The 14955-nt window shown below is 46.4% G+C and overlaps 1 protein-coding gene and 1 long non-coding RNA gene across 3 annotated transcripts in view; one reads left to right on the top strand and one right to left on the bottom strand.

Moving 5' to 3' along the window:
- LOC137570858 (uncharacterized) overlaps positions 1 to 13827 on the bottom strand; it is a 109618-nt gene extending 95791 nt beyond the window's left edge. The window contains exon 1 of the long non-coding RNA XR_011031210.1: positions 13760 to 13827. This is a non-coding gene — a long non-coding RNA (uncharacterized lncRNA). The remainder of the gene's footprint in view (positions 1 to 13759) is intronic.
- The window catches only part of EPM2A (EPM2A glucan phosphatase, laforin), a 138304-nt gene that overhangs the window by 48237 nt on the left and 75112 nt on the right, over positions 1 to 14955 (top strand). The gene's annotated exons all lie outside the window — the stretch shown is intronic.

The raw sequence follows: 14955 nt of genomic DNA, 5'->3' as shown, positions 1-14955 counted from the left end.
ACAAGTATATGCAAATTCCTCACCAGCAGAGCAACTCTGAAAGTTGCAAAGCGAAGATAGGTCTCTTTTCCAGAGACCTGCAACACTCAGACCTAAAGAATAGACAAACAGCTGTCTGCCTGTGAAGACAGCTAAGCGGATCATTACACACTTACATACATTATATTTAACTCTTTCAGGCAGAGAGAGAGAAAAAAAAAAAAAAAAGGGAACACAGCATAGTTATTTGTGTGCTAGGCACCGTACATACCCATGTATATCTCATGTCACATGTTACTTTAGGTATCCATTAAACAAGGTCCATAACAACAACAAAAATACGCCACACTAGGCATTCAGCAGGGGTGTAGTGGCACAAAAGATAAACAGCCTTCTGCGCCAGCCCTACCTCGGGTTCTCTTCAGGGCCCCTTTGTGATACTTTCCGCAGCCACTCTGGCTCTTGAGTGACACTCTGCCACAGGCCTATGGCAGTCCTCAGCCTCTCTTGGATAACCAGTACTGGAGTCCAACTCCCTCCAGCTCCTCAGCAGCTTTTCTACTACTCCAGACTTGGTTGCCTCTCTGCTGCACAGTTCCATAGGAGCCTCCTTGCTCCACACACAGACCACTGCATACTGCAGAGGGATGCAGCCTTTTATGCAGCTGCAGCAGGTGAGCTGGTCTTTCCTCCCCTTGCTGAGCTCAGACCTGAATTTGGAGGAGTGGCAAGTACGGCCCACCTTTCTCCCACTACGTACCGATGCTGGCTCCCAATCAACATTGTCACACTTGTGGTGTTGCCAACTTGCAACTACAATCAATATCCAAGACCTTTTCTTACAAATCCAAACCAGCAATAAGCATCTGCTCTGAACCTTACATTACCACCGCCCCCCCCCCCCCCACCCCCGATCTACAGCAGAACAAGACACTTCCAAACAGCTAACAATTTTCTGTCTGCATAACTGCATACAAACTGGCACCACTGTAGTAATCTTGTCTGTTTTCTCCCTTGTCATCAGTTTTTCCTACTCCTGACTCTTGGGGTGCTGTGACTTTCCAGTTAGGGCTTCCCATCATCACATGCTGGAACCACCCCCTTTCTAACTATATCAGCCACCAACAATCCATCCAGCTGGTTTGGCATCACAATACAGGGTTCGGCGTCACCCTCACTTGGCACAGGTTTAAATTCTCATTCCCAGTTATGACTGGTTATTTTAGAACATGCATTGTACATACTGTTTGTATCACAAATTTCACATTAGTTTCATACAGTGCCCTAGAATCTGCATGAAATATATTAAAAGCATTTGAACTTGATGTTTTCCAAATCAGCCAGAGAACAAGGATTAAAATTGACCTGAACTCAGAACTTCCTCTCTGCTTTGAAAGATGCGCAACAACATAATAACCTTTAAAGAAAAACAACCTCTCTTTTCACACGTTGATACAAATCCTTTAATAAATCTGCAGTTTTCTACTTCCTGCTTTCATGGAAGCAGACATATTGTCAACATCCTGTGTTCACCAATTAACTCTCTGCCGTGGCAGTCAGCTGACACAGCCGAGGGATCAAATTACAACTTGTGCTTATTCACAGATAAGGGGGAATTAGACAGTCTAAACTCTCTATTAAGACATACAGGATGCATTTCTATGTTTTTCCCTCTGTCCTGTGCTAGAGTTCAGGTCCACTTTAACCATACCATTGGTCACATTTTTGTAGGAGTACAACCTTATCCCCTATTTACAGCAATTTCAATAATTCTCCAACACCAGAATTCATAGTTTGCCTAATTTCTACCCTCTGAGCACTGAGTTCAGAATTTATATTACGCAACTCAGAGCAAAGATGAAAATCGTCATTTACTGACTCTGCCAATAATGCCTCATCTGTTACAGCATCTTCCTCACAGTTCTACCTGCTGAATTTATAACATACAATGGGGTTGATTCAGCAGCGCAGCTTAATGACAGCAGTGCAAGGTAATAATCTCCAGCACACGCTATGCTGCCGTAGTGTGCGCTGCGCTCCAATAGTTTAACGAGCGCCATTAAACTTAACGAACGCTCCACTGAACCCGCCCTGAGCTCCAGTGGGTCCAGTGGCTTCAAAGGACAAGATTCCTGCACTTTGATTGGCCCAGTAGGCTGTCTGTCACTTGACTTTGCAATAGTGCAATAATCTCGTCCTGGACCCGTCGTGGCTCAGGGCGGGTTCAGTGGAGCGCTCTTTAAGTTTAATGGCACTTGTAAGACTACTGGAGCACAGCGTAATTTAGCAGCGCACGCTACGGCAGCATAGCGCACGCTGGAGATTATAACTTCGCGCTGCTGTCATTAAGCTGCGCAGTTTAATGAATCAACCCCATTGTGACAGATTTAGAACGTTTAGGATCTGTGTCCATAATATGCCTAATGATGGCACATATAATTACAGCAAATATTTCAACCTGAAAACTATTAAATTTGTCCTTTAAAGTAAGTCTGAAGCTTTACTGTAAATAAAAAAAAAATACAAAAAAAATACAAAAAAAAAACTCATCTAAGGAAAGGGAAGGCTCCGGGTCCTATAGAGCCTTCCCGTTGTCACGTGTCCTCGTTTCCCCACAGGCTCCTCCATTTGAATCTCCCGCCACGGGAAGATTGGAAGTCTTTAGAAGCACTCGGGCTTCTGAAGACGGACGGCTCTATATTGCAGGTGCGGGAAGGCGCAAGAGGACGCACGCATTACGGAGCAGCCCATATTGGAAGAGACTGCTAATAGGGGAGCCTGCAGGGAAACTCGGAGACCGGGAAGAGAACGTGAAGGCTCTATAGGACCCAGAGCCTTCCCTCTCCTTAGGGGAGTATCTGATTTTAATTTTCCCTTCAGACTCCCTTTAACCACTCTGTGACCGCCTAACCCCTGTGTACTGTATGCCTCTATCCCCCCTGTAATAACCCTCTGATCACCTGTCAATCACCTGTCAATCACCCATCAATCACCCCCCGTCACTGCCACCCATCAATCAGCCCATAACCTGCCCCTTGCGGGCAATCTCATCACCCACCCACACCAATAGATCGCCCGCAGATCCGACATCAGATCACCAAGTGCAGTGTTTACATCTGTTCTCTCCTCTAAACACCCACTAATTACCCATCAATCACCCCCTATCACTGTTACCCATCAGATTAGACCCTAATCTGCCCCTTGCGGGCACCCAATCACCCGCCCACATGCTCAGATTGCCCTCAGACCCCAGCCCTGATCATCTCGCCAGTGCATTGCTTGCATCTATTCCCCCCTCTAATCACACCTTGAGACACCCATCAATCACCTCCTGTCACCCCCTAGCACACCTACCCATCAGATCAGGCCCTAATTTGCCCCGTGTGGGCTCCTGATCACTCGGCCAAACCCTCAGATTTATTATTATTGTTAAGTATTTATATAGCGCCGACATATTACGCAGCGCTGTACAGTGTATATATATATATATATATATATATTGTCTTGTCACTAACTGTCCCTCAAAGGAGCTCACAATCTAATCCCTACCATTGCCATATGTCTATATTATGTAGTGTAAGTACCGTGGTCTAGGGCCAATTTTTAGGGGGCAGCCAATTAACTTATCCGTATGTTTTTGGAATGTGGGAGGAAACCGGAGTGCCCGGAGGAAACCCACGCAGACACGGAGAGAACATACAAACTCTTTGCAGATAGTGCCCTGGCTGGGATTCGAACCAGGGTCCCAGCGCTGCAAGGCAAGAGCGCTAACCACTATGCCACCGTGCTGCCTTCAGATCCCCTTCCGATCACCTCCCCAGTGCATTGATTGCATCTATTTTCCCCTCTAAAAACCCCCTGAGACACCCATCAATCACCTCCTGTCACCCCCCCAGCACTCCTATCCATCAGATCAGGCCCAATACAACCTGTCATCTAAAAGGCAACCCTGCTTATGACCGGTTCCACAAAATTCACCCCCTCATAGACCACCTGTCATCAAAATTTGCAGATGCTTATACCCCTGAACAGTCATTTTGAGACATTTGGTTTCCAGACTACTCACGGTTTTGGGCCCGTAAAATGCCAGGGTGGTATAGGAACCCCACAAGTGACCCCATTTTAGAAAAAAAGACACCCCAAGGTATTCTGTTAGGTGTATGACGAGTTCATAGAAGATTTTATTTTTTGTCAAAAGTTAGCGGAAATTGATTTTCATTGTTTTTTTTCACAAAGTGTCATTTTTCACTAACTTATGACAAAAAAATAAATTCTATGAACTCACCATACACTTAACGGAATACCTTGGGGTGTCTTCTTTCTAGAATGGGGTCATTAGTGGGGTTCCTATACTGCCCTGGCATTTTAGGGGCCCTAGACCGTGAGGAGTAGTCTTGAAACAAAAATGACCTGTGAAATCCTAAAGGTACTCATTGGACTTTGGGCCCCTTAGCGCAGTTAGGGTGCAAAAAAGTGCCACACATGTGGTATCGCTGTACTCAGGAGAAGTAGTATAATGTGTTTTGGGGTGTATTTTTACACATACCCATGCTGAGTGGGAGAAATATCTCTGTAAATGGACAATTGTGTGTAAAAAAAAAAAAAAAATCAAACAATTGTCATTTACAGAGATATTTCTCCCACCCAGCATGGGAATGTGTAAAAATACACCCCAAAACACATTATACTACTTCTCCTGAGTACGGCAATACCACATGTGTGGCACTTTTTTGCAGCCTAACTGCGCTAAGGGGCCCAAAGGCCAATGAACACCTTTAGGCTTTACAGGGGTGCTTACAATTAGGCACCCCCCAAAATGCCAGGACAGTAAACACACCCCACAAATGACCTCATTTTGGAAAGTAGACAATTCAAGGTATTCAGAGAGGAGCATAGTGAGTCCGTGGCAGATTTCATTTTTTTTTGTCGCAAGTTAGCAGAAATGTAAACTTTTGTTTTTTCTTTTTTGTCACAAAGTGTCATTTTCCGCTAACTTGTGACAAAAAATAAAATCTTCTATAAACTCACCATGCCTCTCAGTGAATACTTTGGGATGTCTTCTTTCCAAAATGGGGTCATTTGGAAGGTATTTATACTATCCTGGAATTGTAGCCCCTCATGAAACATGACAGGTGCTCAGAAATGTCAGAGATGCTTCAAAATGGGAAAATTCACTTTTTGCACCATAGTTTGTAAATGCTATAACTTTTACCCAAACCAATAAATATAGGCTGAATAGGTTTTTTTATATTAAAAACATGTTTGTCCACATTTTTCGTGCTGCATGATTACAGAAACTTTACTTTATTTGAAAAATGTCAGCACAGAAAGTTAAAAAAATCATTTTTTTGACAAAATTCATGTCTTTTTTGATGAATATAATAAAGTAAAAATCGCAGCAGCAATCAAATAGCACCAAAAGAAAGCTTTATTAGTGACAAGAAAAGGAGCTAAAATTAATTTAGGTGGTAGGTTGTATGAGCGAGCAATAAACCGTGAAAACTGCAGTGGTCTGAATGGAAAAAAAGGCTCTGGTCCTTAAGGGGGGGTAAAGCCCGCGGTCCTCAAGTGGTTAATTGTGTGCTAAGTTGTATGGCCGTGCAACACGCTGTTAGACTACAGTGTGCTGAATTGTAAATAATAGCCTGGTCACTAGGGAGGTGTAAGCCTGTCATCAGGGGTCTAGTCCTGGGAAAAGGTGAATGGACTCACCTGGAAAACCCCTGCGGCGCACCAAAAAATGGGCATGGTCAACCATAATGTGGGTGTGGTCAACCATAATGTGGGCGTGGTCATGTGTGGGGCTAAATATACATGACCTTAGCAGTGATGTAAAAGGTCTGCCGGGGAAGTTTGAGCTCTGCCGTAGTGTATCCCCCCAAAATAGATGTAATCTGACAGCATTTCACCAAAAAGACACATAATCTAGTAGAAGTTCCTCCAAAATACAGATAATATGGCAGTGGTTCCCCCAAAAAATACAATGTGGCAGCAGCAGTTCCCCCAACATACACATAATTTGGAAGCAGTTCCCCTAAAATACACGAAACCTGGCAGCGGATCACCCAAAATACACGTAACACCCGAAATACATATAATCTGGCAGCAGTGGTCCCCCAAACATGCACAATCTGGCAGCTGTTCCCCAAAATAGGTACCCCCAGCATAAGTAGCCAGAGGTATATGTCCCCAGTATATGTAGTCAGGAGTATATGTGCCCAGTATATGTAGCCAGGGGTATATGTCCCCAGTATATGTAGCCAGGGGTATATGTGCCCAGTATATGTAGCCAGGGGTATATGTGCCCAGTATATGTAGCCAGGGGTATATGTGCCCAGTATATGTAGCCAGGGGTATATGTCCCCAGTATATGTAGTCAGGAGTATATGTGCCCAGTATATGTAGCCAGGGGTATATGTCCCAGTATATGTAGTCAGGGGTATATGTGCCCAGTATATGTAGCCAGGGGTATATGTGCCCAGTATATGTAGTCAGGAGTATATGTGCCCAGTATATGTAGCCAGGGGTATATGTGCCCAGTATATGTAGCCAGGGGTATATGTGCCCAGTATATGTAGCCAGGGGTATATGTGCCCAGTATATGTAGCCAGGGGTATATGTGCCCAGTATATGTAGCCAGGGGTATATGTGCCCAGTATATGTAGCCAGGGGTATATGTGCTCAGTAGAAGTAGTCAGGTGTCCCCCCAGCATGAGGGGAGCAGCGAAGTGGAAGGAGAGCTGTGAGCAGTGGTGAAGAAGGGGGGGCCATCTCCCCCCCCCTTCCCTCTTCTTAGGGCTCTCCATCCCTCGCTCTCCCCTCCAGAAGTAATGTGCGGGCAGCCGGCCGGACTTACCTCTCCTTGTTGCGGCGCGAGCACTCCACTGCCGCTAATCTGGTCTAGACCAGAACAGCGGCACGCAGATCCGGCGCCGGAACGAGGAGAGGTAAATCCCGCCGGCTGCACATTACTTCTGGAGGGGAGAGCGAAGGATGGAGAGCCGTAAGGTGAGGGGGGGGGGGGGAGACGGCCCCACTGCGTCCACGCTCAGGAAAAAGTCCACGTTGTCCACCCGCGTCCACGCCCCACTCGACCCCTGCCTGTCATCTTCAAGCAGCTAAAGGCACAGCATCCACATGTTCTGCTTTACTGCAACATTGGCTTTAGGACAACAACCATTTTCTTCTGATTTTATACTAGTGTTAAATGGGAACTTTTACCACCACCTGTGCTGCTTCTAGGTGACTGAAATCATTAATCTACCACGTCACATAGTTTTTCACTATGGCGGACATTTACATCTGCACATTTATGACAATGCGATTTTTCCACACAGTTAGAATGTTTATTGCAAATAATATCAGAAAAGACAGGGTTAACATCCAGGACCAAGGCAGAGGCAAGAGAGGCGTCAGCCTCAGGGCGCAGTGTGGGAGGGGGTGCACAACTCACTCAGCTATCATTCCCCTATTGTGTTTGAAACAGAGAGAAATAAGAAAATGGGATACATGGCAGTGACTGCAAGCCAGATAACTAGAGGTTAAGGGGTTTGGGGCGCCTCTTTGTCTAATAGCAATCAGTGTGGGAGGGATGGAGGGGCGCACTTTGGTGTTTCATCCCTGGATGCTGGAGGGCTTTGTCCCGGCTCTGTTAACATTAGATGACCAACTTTCCTGACACTTTACTGGTAATTGTGAATTCAGTACATTCCAAAGAAAACTGCTGAGAAATTCTCACACTGGCAGGGCCGGGACAAGGTCCACCATCAACAGAGGCTGAGCTGCCCAAATGCGCCCCCCCCCCCTGGCGTCGTTACAAAAAATGGGCGTGGTCATGGCATCATGTGGGCGGCGCTAACTGTAATGTAACGCATAACAGTGAGGCGGCAGGTCAGAGTTTCCTCAACAGTTAGGCAAAGTGACTCTAAGGTTCCCTGCACACTGCAAATCCAATTTGTGATTCCGATTTTCCCTGAATGCTATCAACAGAAAAATGCAGAAAGAAATGCAGCATGCAACAACTAAAAATCAGAATCACTTGTAAAAAACGATTAACAATCGTAATCGCATGCAGGGAGCCTAAGGGTAATTAGACATCATTCCACAAACCCATAAGGAAGCAGTGTTTCTGCCAGGACTGTGGAGTCGGTACAAAAATCTTCCGACTCCAACTCCGACTCCCAACTCCTCAGTTTATCAAACCACGACTCCGACTCCAACTCCGACTCTGGGTACCCAAAATGGTTCCGACTCCTCGACTCCAACTTCTTAGTCTAATACTTAACAGGGCTGTGGATTTTGTACAAAAATCATCTGACTCCGACTCCTCAGTTTATGAAATCAACGACTCCGACTCCAACTGCGGGTTCCCAAAATTGCCTCAATTCCGACTCCAACTTCACAGCCCTGGTTTCTGCCATGATATGGTGAGACGGAAGATTTGCATCATGGATGTGCAGATGATAAATCAGCAGAAACTGATGCTATTTATCAGCAAACCATTTAGTAATCATGAAACGACAACAAAATGTAAAATGCGGCAACAATAATCCCAAAGCAGCAAATGTAGCCGACTATGACCATCAACTAATAAATGCAGCAACCGTTACCTCTGACACAAACTGCATCAACCGTTACCTTTGACACATAATATGCAACAACCCCTACTTCCGACACATGATATGCAAGAACTACTGTATTACCTCCAATACATGAAATACAAGAACCATTACCTCTGACACATGATATGCAACAACCCTTACTTCCGACAAATGAAATCCCAAAAAATTATTTCCACAACACATGGAATGAGGCAAACGTTACTTTTGATATATGAAATGCAGCAAATGGGAGATTAGGCAAATATTACCTCCCACACATGTTAAAATGTAGTAAACATTACCCCCCACACATGAAAAATGCACATACACATAAAAATGCACCAAATGTTACCTTAGACATAATTTAATTAAATGTGCGGCCCACTGGGTGCTGGCAGGATAGAGCTGCAGAGTAGGATGGGAGAGTGACACTGGATGCGGCTGAGAGGGTGACACTGGACGGAAGGAGGGTGACATTGGCTGGAATGAGAGGAGGTTGACACTGGATGGGAAGGAGGATGACACTAGGTGGGGTGAGGGTGACACTGACTGGGTCGGGAGGTGGGTGACATTAATGGGGTGTGAAGGAGGGTGACAGACAGTAAGTGGGGAGGAGGGTAATAGGTAGGTGTCCCAGTAAAGGTAGCTAGGCATAGCATAGGTAGGTGTCCTAGTATAGGTAGCTAGGCATAGGTAGGTGCCCCAGTATAGGTAGCTACTAGCTAGGCATAGCATAGGTAGGTGCCCAGTAGGTAGCTAGGCATAGGTAGGTACCCCAGTAAAGGTAGCTAGACATAGCATAGGTAGGTGCCCCAGTAGGTAGCTAGGCATAGGTAGGTGCCCAATTAGATGGCTAGGCATAGGTTAGTGTCCCAGTATATGTAGCTACGCATAGTAGGTAGGTGCCCCCGTAGGTAACTATGCATAAGTAGGTGTTTCCCAGGCCATTATAGTAGATATAGGTAGCCATCTGGGGAGCAGGGGTGTAAGTAGCCAGGCAGACAGGGAGGGAATGGGATATAGGTAGCCAGGATGCAGGGAGGGGGGTAAAAGTAGCTTCAGGGAGGGTGGGCAGAACTGGTGGGGGGGCGGAACTAAAGTGCCCACTCTATTGGTGGGTGGGCAGGGAGGCAAGCTAGAGCTGAGGGCCATGGTGGCCAGAGACCTGCGGCCGGGACGTCCCGCGGGTAAAAGCGTGACAATTCCTGGGACATTTTGCAACCTGGGACCCTGAACCAGGGACATGTCCCGGCTATAGCGGGACGTCTGGTCACCGTAGATTCAACACAGATGAGGGGGAATTAGACAGGCTAAACTCTCTAAATACATACAGTATGTATTTTCTCTGTTTTCCTTTCGACCTGTGCAAGAGTTCAGGTCTACTTTAAAAGTGAAACATTGATGGGATGCTTTTAAAGAGGGAGATATTTAAGGGATGGAAAGATAGGGTAGAAAGGCAGAGGGGTAAAAAATTCAGACAAGAGGGGTGGGGGAGATACAGGATGAGAAGGGAGGAATGGAGAGTGATAGGTAATGGGAGAGAGGCATGGGTATGGGTGACAGAAGCCAGCATCACAGACCTGTCACTTCCCCTGTGTGCTCTCCTTTCACCCAGGAAGCCCAGCTCTGACATAAAACACTGCAGTTATCTAACAACTCCCACACAATCATGCAGCAGCTTCATATTTCCAGGAAGGAGAGAGGGAGAGAGACACAGAGCTCCCAGCTGGACACTCACTGCAGAGGGGGTGAGAGTATCCTGCACACAGCAGCAGCATTGGGGAAACTGATCCAGCTGCAGGAACAGGCAGTGTGTGCTGGACCTGAGCAGAATATGTGCATGATCTGCTCTGACTTCTCTCCCTTCCTTACTCCCCTTTCCCAGCACAGCTACCTGTCCTGTGGAGTCTTCAACCTCCTCATTCTTAAAGAGAACCCGAGGTGGGATTTTATTATGCTAGTGGGGCACAGAGGCTGGTTGTGCACAATAACACCAGCCTCTGTTGCCCCATGGTGTGCTTCCAAGACCCCCCTGCGCGCCGCTATACCCCCCGCAGTGCCCGCGTCACTTCCCTCCAATCAGCCGGAGGGAAGGGACACAGCGGGTAGCGCCGATACGGAGGAGGCGGGGGAGCGGCGCTGACAGACAGCGCTTAGGTAAACATTGTGCTGGTGACACGCTGCGTCAAATGTTTTTTGTAGAACTGTCCCTTTAATTGCTAATGTCTCTCTTTGTCTAATGGACTTACTAAGTGTGTGCCCACCCTTTATGGGTGTGTTTTAACTTTTATATATGTGTGTGAGTTTTGTATTTGGTAACACTTGATAAAGGCCGTTGGGCCGAAACGTCGTGTTGTTTGCTACTATGGTGCTAATAAAGCCAAAGCTATAATTGCATAATCCAGGTCGAGACCCGGTAACTTCCTTTTTTTCGTGTGTTGGCTTCCTTCACCCCTGGTGGATCGGGGTGCTACTGGTCGACTCCCTGGTACATAAAGTGTGTGGTTGAGCCCGGGGACACTGCTTTTTCTTCAGGACACGCTGCGTGTCGCCAGCACTGCGGGGGGTATAGCGGCGCGCAGGGGGGTCTTGGAGGCACACCATGGGGCAACAGAGGCTGGTGTTAGTGTGCACAACCAGCCTCTGTGCCCCACTAGCATCATAAAATCCCACCTCGGGTACTCTTTAAACTTCCCGGGTCCAGGTTCTCTCCTCTCGTCTCTAGTGCTCAGCCCCACCCCTCAGTGTTACAGAGGAGAGGAGGAGGAGGGTAGGGGCGCTCTGCTCTGTATCGACACACGCAGGGGAGACTGGGGACAGTGCAGCAGCAGACAGCTGGTTACCCAAGAACAGCTGGTCTGCGGCTAGCGTGCGACACCCGCCCCAGCTCTCCTGCCTCCACCAAAGTAAAGTAAGCACAGCATAAACACAGTGGAGGTGGTGGGCAGCAAGCCAGCAGCCAGGCATACTGTAACACAGCCCTGCTCCTTGCTCCCCAACCACACTGCATTTAGCTCCGCCCTGAGGCTCCAGCCTCTCGAGCCTCTGTGTCGGCACGGCCCTGCACACTGGGCTTCAATTATATCAGGATTTTGGTTGCACACGTTGTCAGAAGGGATAGGGTGAACTTGTGGAAATCACTGTTCCCGACTGTCTAATATCTATGTCAGAAGAACCCTCCACTCTTATTACAGGAAAATCAGTGGAAAGACACAATTCCTGATAGACAACAGTTCACACCAGAACCCAATACACAAAAATATTTAGCACAAAAAAAAAAAAAAAGGAAAAAAAAAAGAAAAAAACCCTGTCATGTTGGTCTATTGCTTCTCTGAAACCTGAATCTGAAATATAATTTCCAGCTGGAACCATGTCAGAGCACTCTGAACCAGGAGACAGCACTTCTACACATGTTTACACTTTCTACCACCAGGGGGCATTCACTACACACAGCAGATAAATCAAACAGATTGTGAAAGGTTTTGTCTTCTGCCATGTCAGTTTGCAAACCATCAGAAATCATTCTCTTGGTTTCCTTCAATGTAGCAGAAATGTCGACCAGAACATTTTGCACACCCAGCACAGAGTTTAACCAATCTAAAATTGGTGACTTCACGGCTTTCAGTCACACTGGTTCAAACTCAGTGCTAGGAAGCTTCACATCCTCATCATAAATATAAAAGGGAGTTATCAGTAACCTCAGACACTGATTTAACTTTTTCCTCCACATGCTGGTTCTACCACAAGTCCCAGAATAATATAGTCAGTTCCCAGTAAGACATCAAATTCTACATTATCACATTGCACTAGTTCCTGGGTTACTTCTCCAAACTTGGTTGAAAATGTAACAGTGGCAGTGTGCATATTTTCACTAATGGGAACAACTCACTGTTTAGCACAGATACCTTGCCGAAAGGATCACACCAGCCTCTGCAACCCATCTGACCAGCTATAACAGTTATATCCAATACTGGGCCATGTTTACCACTTATGCCTTTCTAGGCACTGGTGGCCCCACAGAACTGGCCACACCACTTAGGTTACTAGTGACAGTAACAGACAGTACATAATTTGTTATACTTTCAGCACGCACGGTACACAGAACAGTCTTACCAGTTCCAGACGCAGGTCCTCTGGGTGACAGCATGCAGTTCAGTTAGGAAGAAAATATACCTTCCTCCTCAGGCCTTGTTTTTCCCACACCTTTAACATAGTGAGCAAGATAACTGGCTGCTGCTTGCACTTTGACCTCCATTTATCAGAAACTTTGGAGGGCCCAGACCCCACTCGAAACAAACACATAGCTTCTCCTGCTGCTCCAGCTTTCGCTGGTGGCATTTGGAAACAACACTCTGTATCCTCTGATTTGGCTCTTCCAGATTCTTGGACAACACCCTCTTATCCGCTGTAGGCTGGTTACCCTTGGGAACGACATGTCCAATCTGCTGCTTTGGCTCTTCCAAAGGTTTTGGACAACACAAAGCAATTTGCAAACACATGGAACTGCTTGGAAATGACCGCCTGGTCTACCACACCTGTGAGCACTTGCTGCAACTGCAAGCTTCTTAAAGAAACATTTTTCTGTGCTTTTAGCAGATTCTCTTAATCCTTTCTGAGAATATACTCAAACCAATCACTGCTGTCTGCAAGCCATCTTTCTTGGCCAGCAACTGCACATTTATTCTTGTGACCCATTTCATGAAATTCCTCAACTTCATAGAACTGCAACAAGGGAAAAAAAAGTCCTTTACTCTTGCAGACTGACATTTAACCCTGTCTCTGCTGGTGTGAACACTTCTGCTTTGCCCTCATCCAAGCAACAATTGTGATAGTCTGGGGCAATTGTGATGTTTAGCTTATGATTAGATTATGTCGGTAGAGGATATCAAAGCATAGTATTGTCTCAAAATACCAGCTAATGAGTATTTTAAGGTTAAAATACAGTAATACTGCTTTATTGGTCAGTCAAACAATGTCCATAACAACAGCGAAAATATACCACACTGGGTATTCAGCGGAGGTGAAGTCACACACAAAGATAAACAGCCTTCTGCTTCTGTACCAACCCGTACCTTGGGTTCCGTTTAGCGTCACTGTGTGTCACCGGTTAATATTCACAACCACACTGGCTCTTGATTGACACCCTTCCACAGGCCTAATAGCAGTCCTCAGTCACTCACCTATCCAGGCCTCTCCTAGTCACTGGAGTCCAACTCCCTCCAGCGCCTTCTCTATTGCACCAGATTTGATAGCCTCTTTGCTGCACAGTTCCTCGGGAGCTCCACACACAGCCCACTGCGTAATGAGGGATGCAGCCTTTTATGCAGCTGCAGCAGGTGGGCTGGTTAACCCTCCCTCTGCTGAGCCCTGTCCTGAATTTGGAGGAGTGGCGTGCAAGGCCCACCTTTCTCCCACTACATTGCCATCCTGGATCCCTAACAAATCTGCACAACTGTGGTGTTGCTAACGTGCAACAACAATCAATATCCAGGACCTTTTCTTCCTAATCCATACCAGAAACAAGCAGACATCTGCTCTGAACCTCATACATAATATATCAGAATCATACTCATGTAGTTCAAAACCATCAGGGCCCAGGGGTGTAACAATTAGGGTTGCCATCTCATCCCTTTAAATACCGGCACATATTAATTATACATGCCTTGTGGGTAGTTAGAGGCAGTTTAGGCACGGATTATGTTTAAGTAGCCCCAGAACCTGTATAACTCAGATGTTCCGGTATTTATAGGGATGAGGTGGCAACCCTGGCAACAATAATTCCTGCAAGGGATGCAGCCCCAGGGGGCCTAGAAGCAGCAGGGGAGCCCATGGGGGGGAGAAGTTTATTTTCCCTGTCCTGAGAGACTGACAACTAAGGGCATGGAGAAAAAAAATGTTCTGCTCTCTGCACAATTGTTCTAATGACTGCATCTGTTAAGCCATTGAGGTCACATTCACAATGGGATTTTGCATTTTAATATGACGTTAAAGTCGCAACGTGTCTGCGTTGAGAGGTAACGCACTGCAAGCAGTTAGTTACCACAACACAACAGTTTTCAATGCGACTTTAACATTGCACTGTGAACGACCGTTGATAGGATTATCATTGCAGTGCGGTAAGCTGTGTTATAAGACTTTATAACGCAGCTCCGCAACGTGGCACCATGATTGCGACCTGATAAGGAATTGTTTAGAATTTTGTTGACAAAGATTTGTTGACAGTTCCTATTCAGTGTGTAGTAGGCTTTTATGTACAGCGCCCAGCCCCCAACCTCTCTATCCCTTCCCAAGTGCTGTGTACTGTAGGGATGCTGAAAAAGTCTGCAAAGCTTGTTCTGCTCCATCAGAGATGGACAGAGTAAGTGTAATAAGCTGA

Source organism: Hyperolius riggenbachi, chromosome 4, assembly GCF_040937935.1.
Source record: "Hyperolius riggenbachi isolate aHypRig1 chromosome 4, aHypRig1.pri, whole genome shotgun sequence".
Taxonomy (NCBI): Eukaryota; Metazoa; Chordata; class Amphibia; order Anura; family Hyperoliidae; genus Hyperolius; species Hyperolius riggenbachi.
The sequence above is the reverse complement of the archived record's forward strand: the minus strand, read 5'-3'. Positions and strand labels throughout refer to the sequence as shown.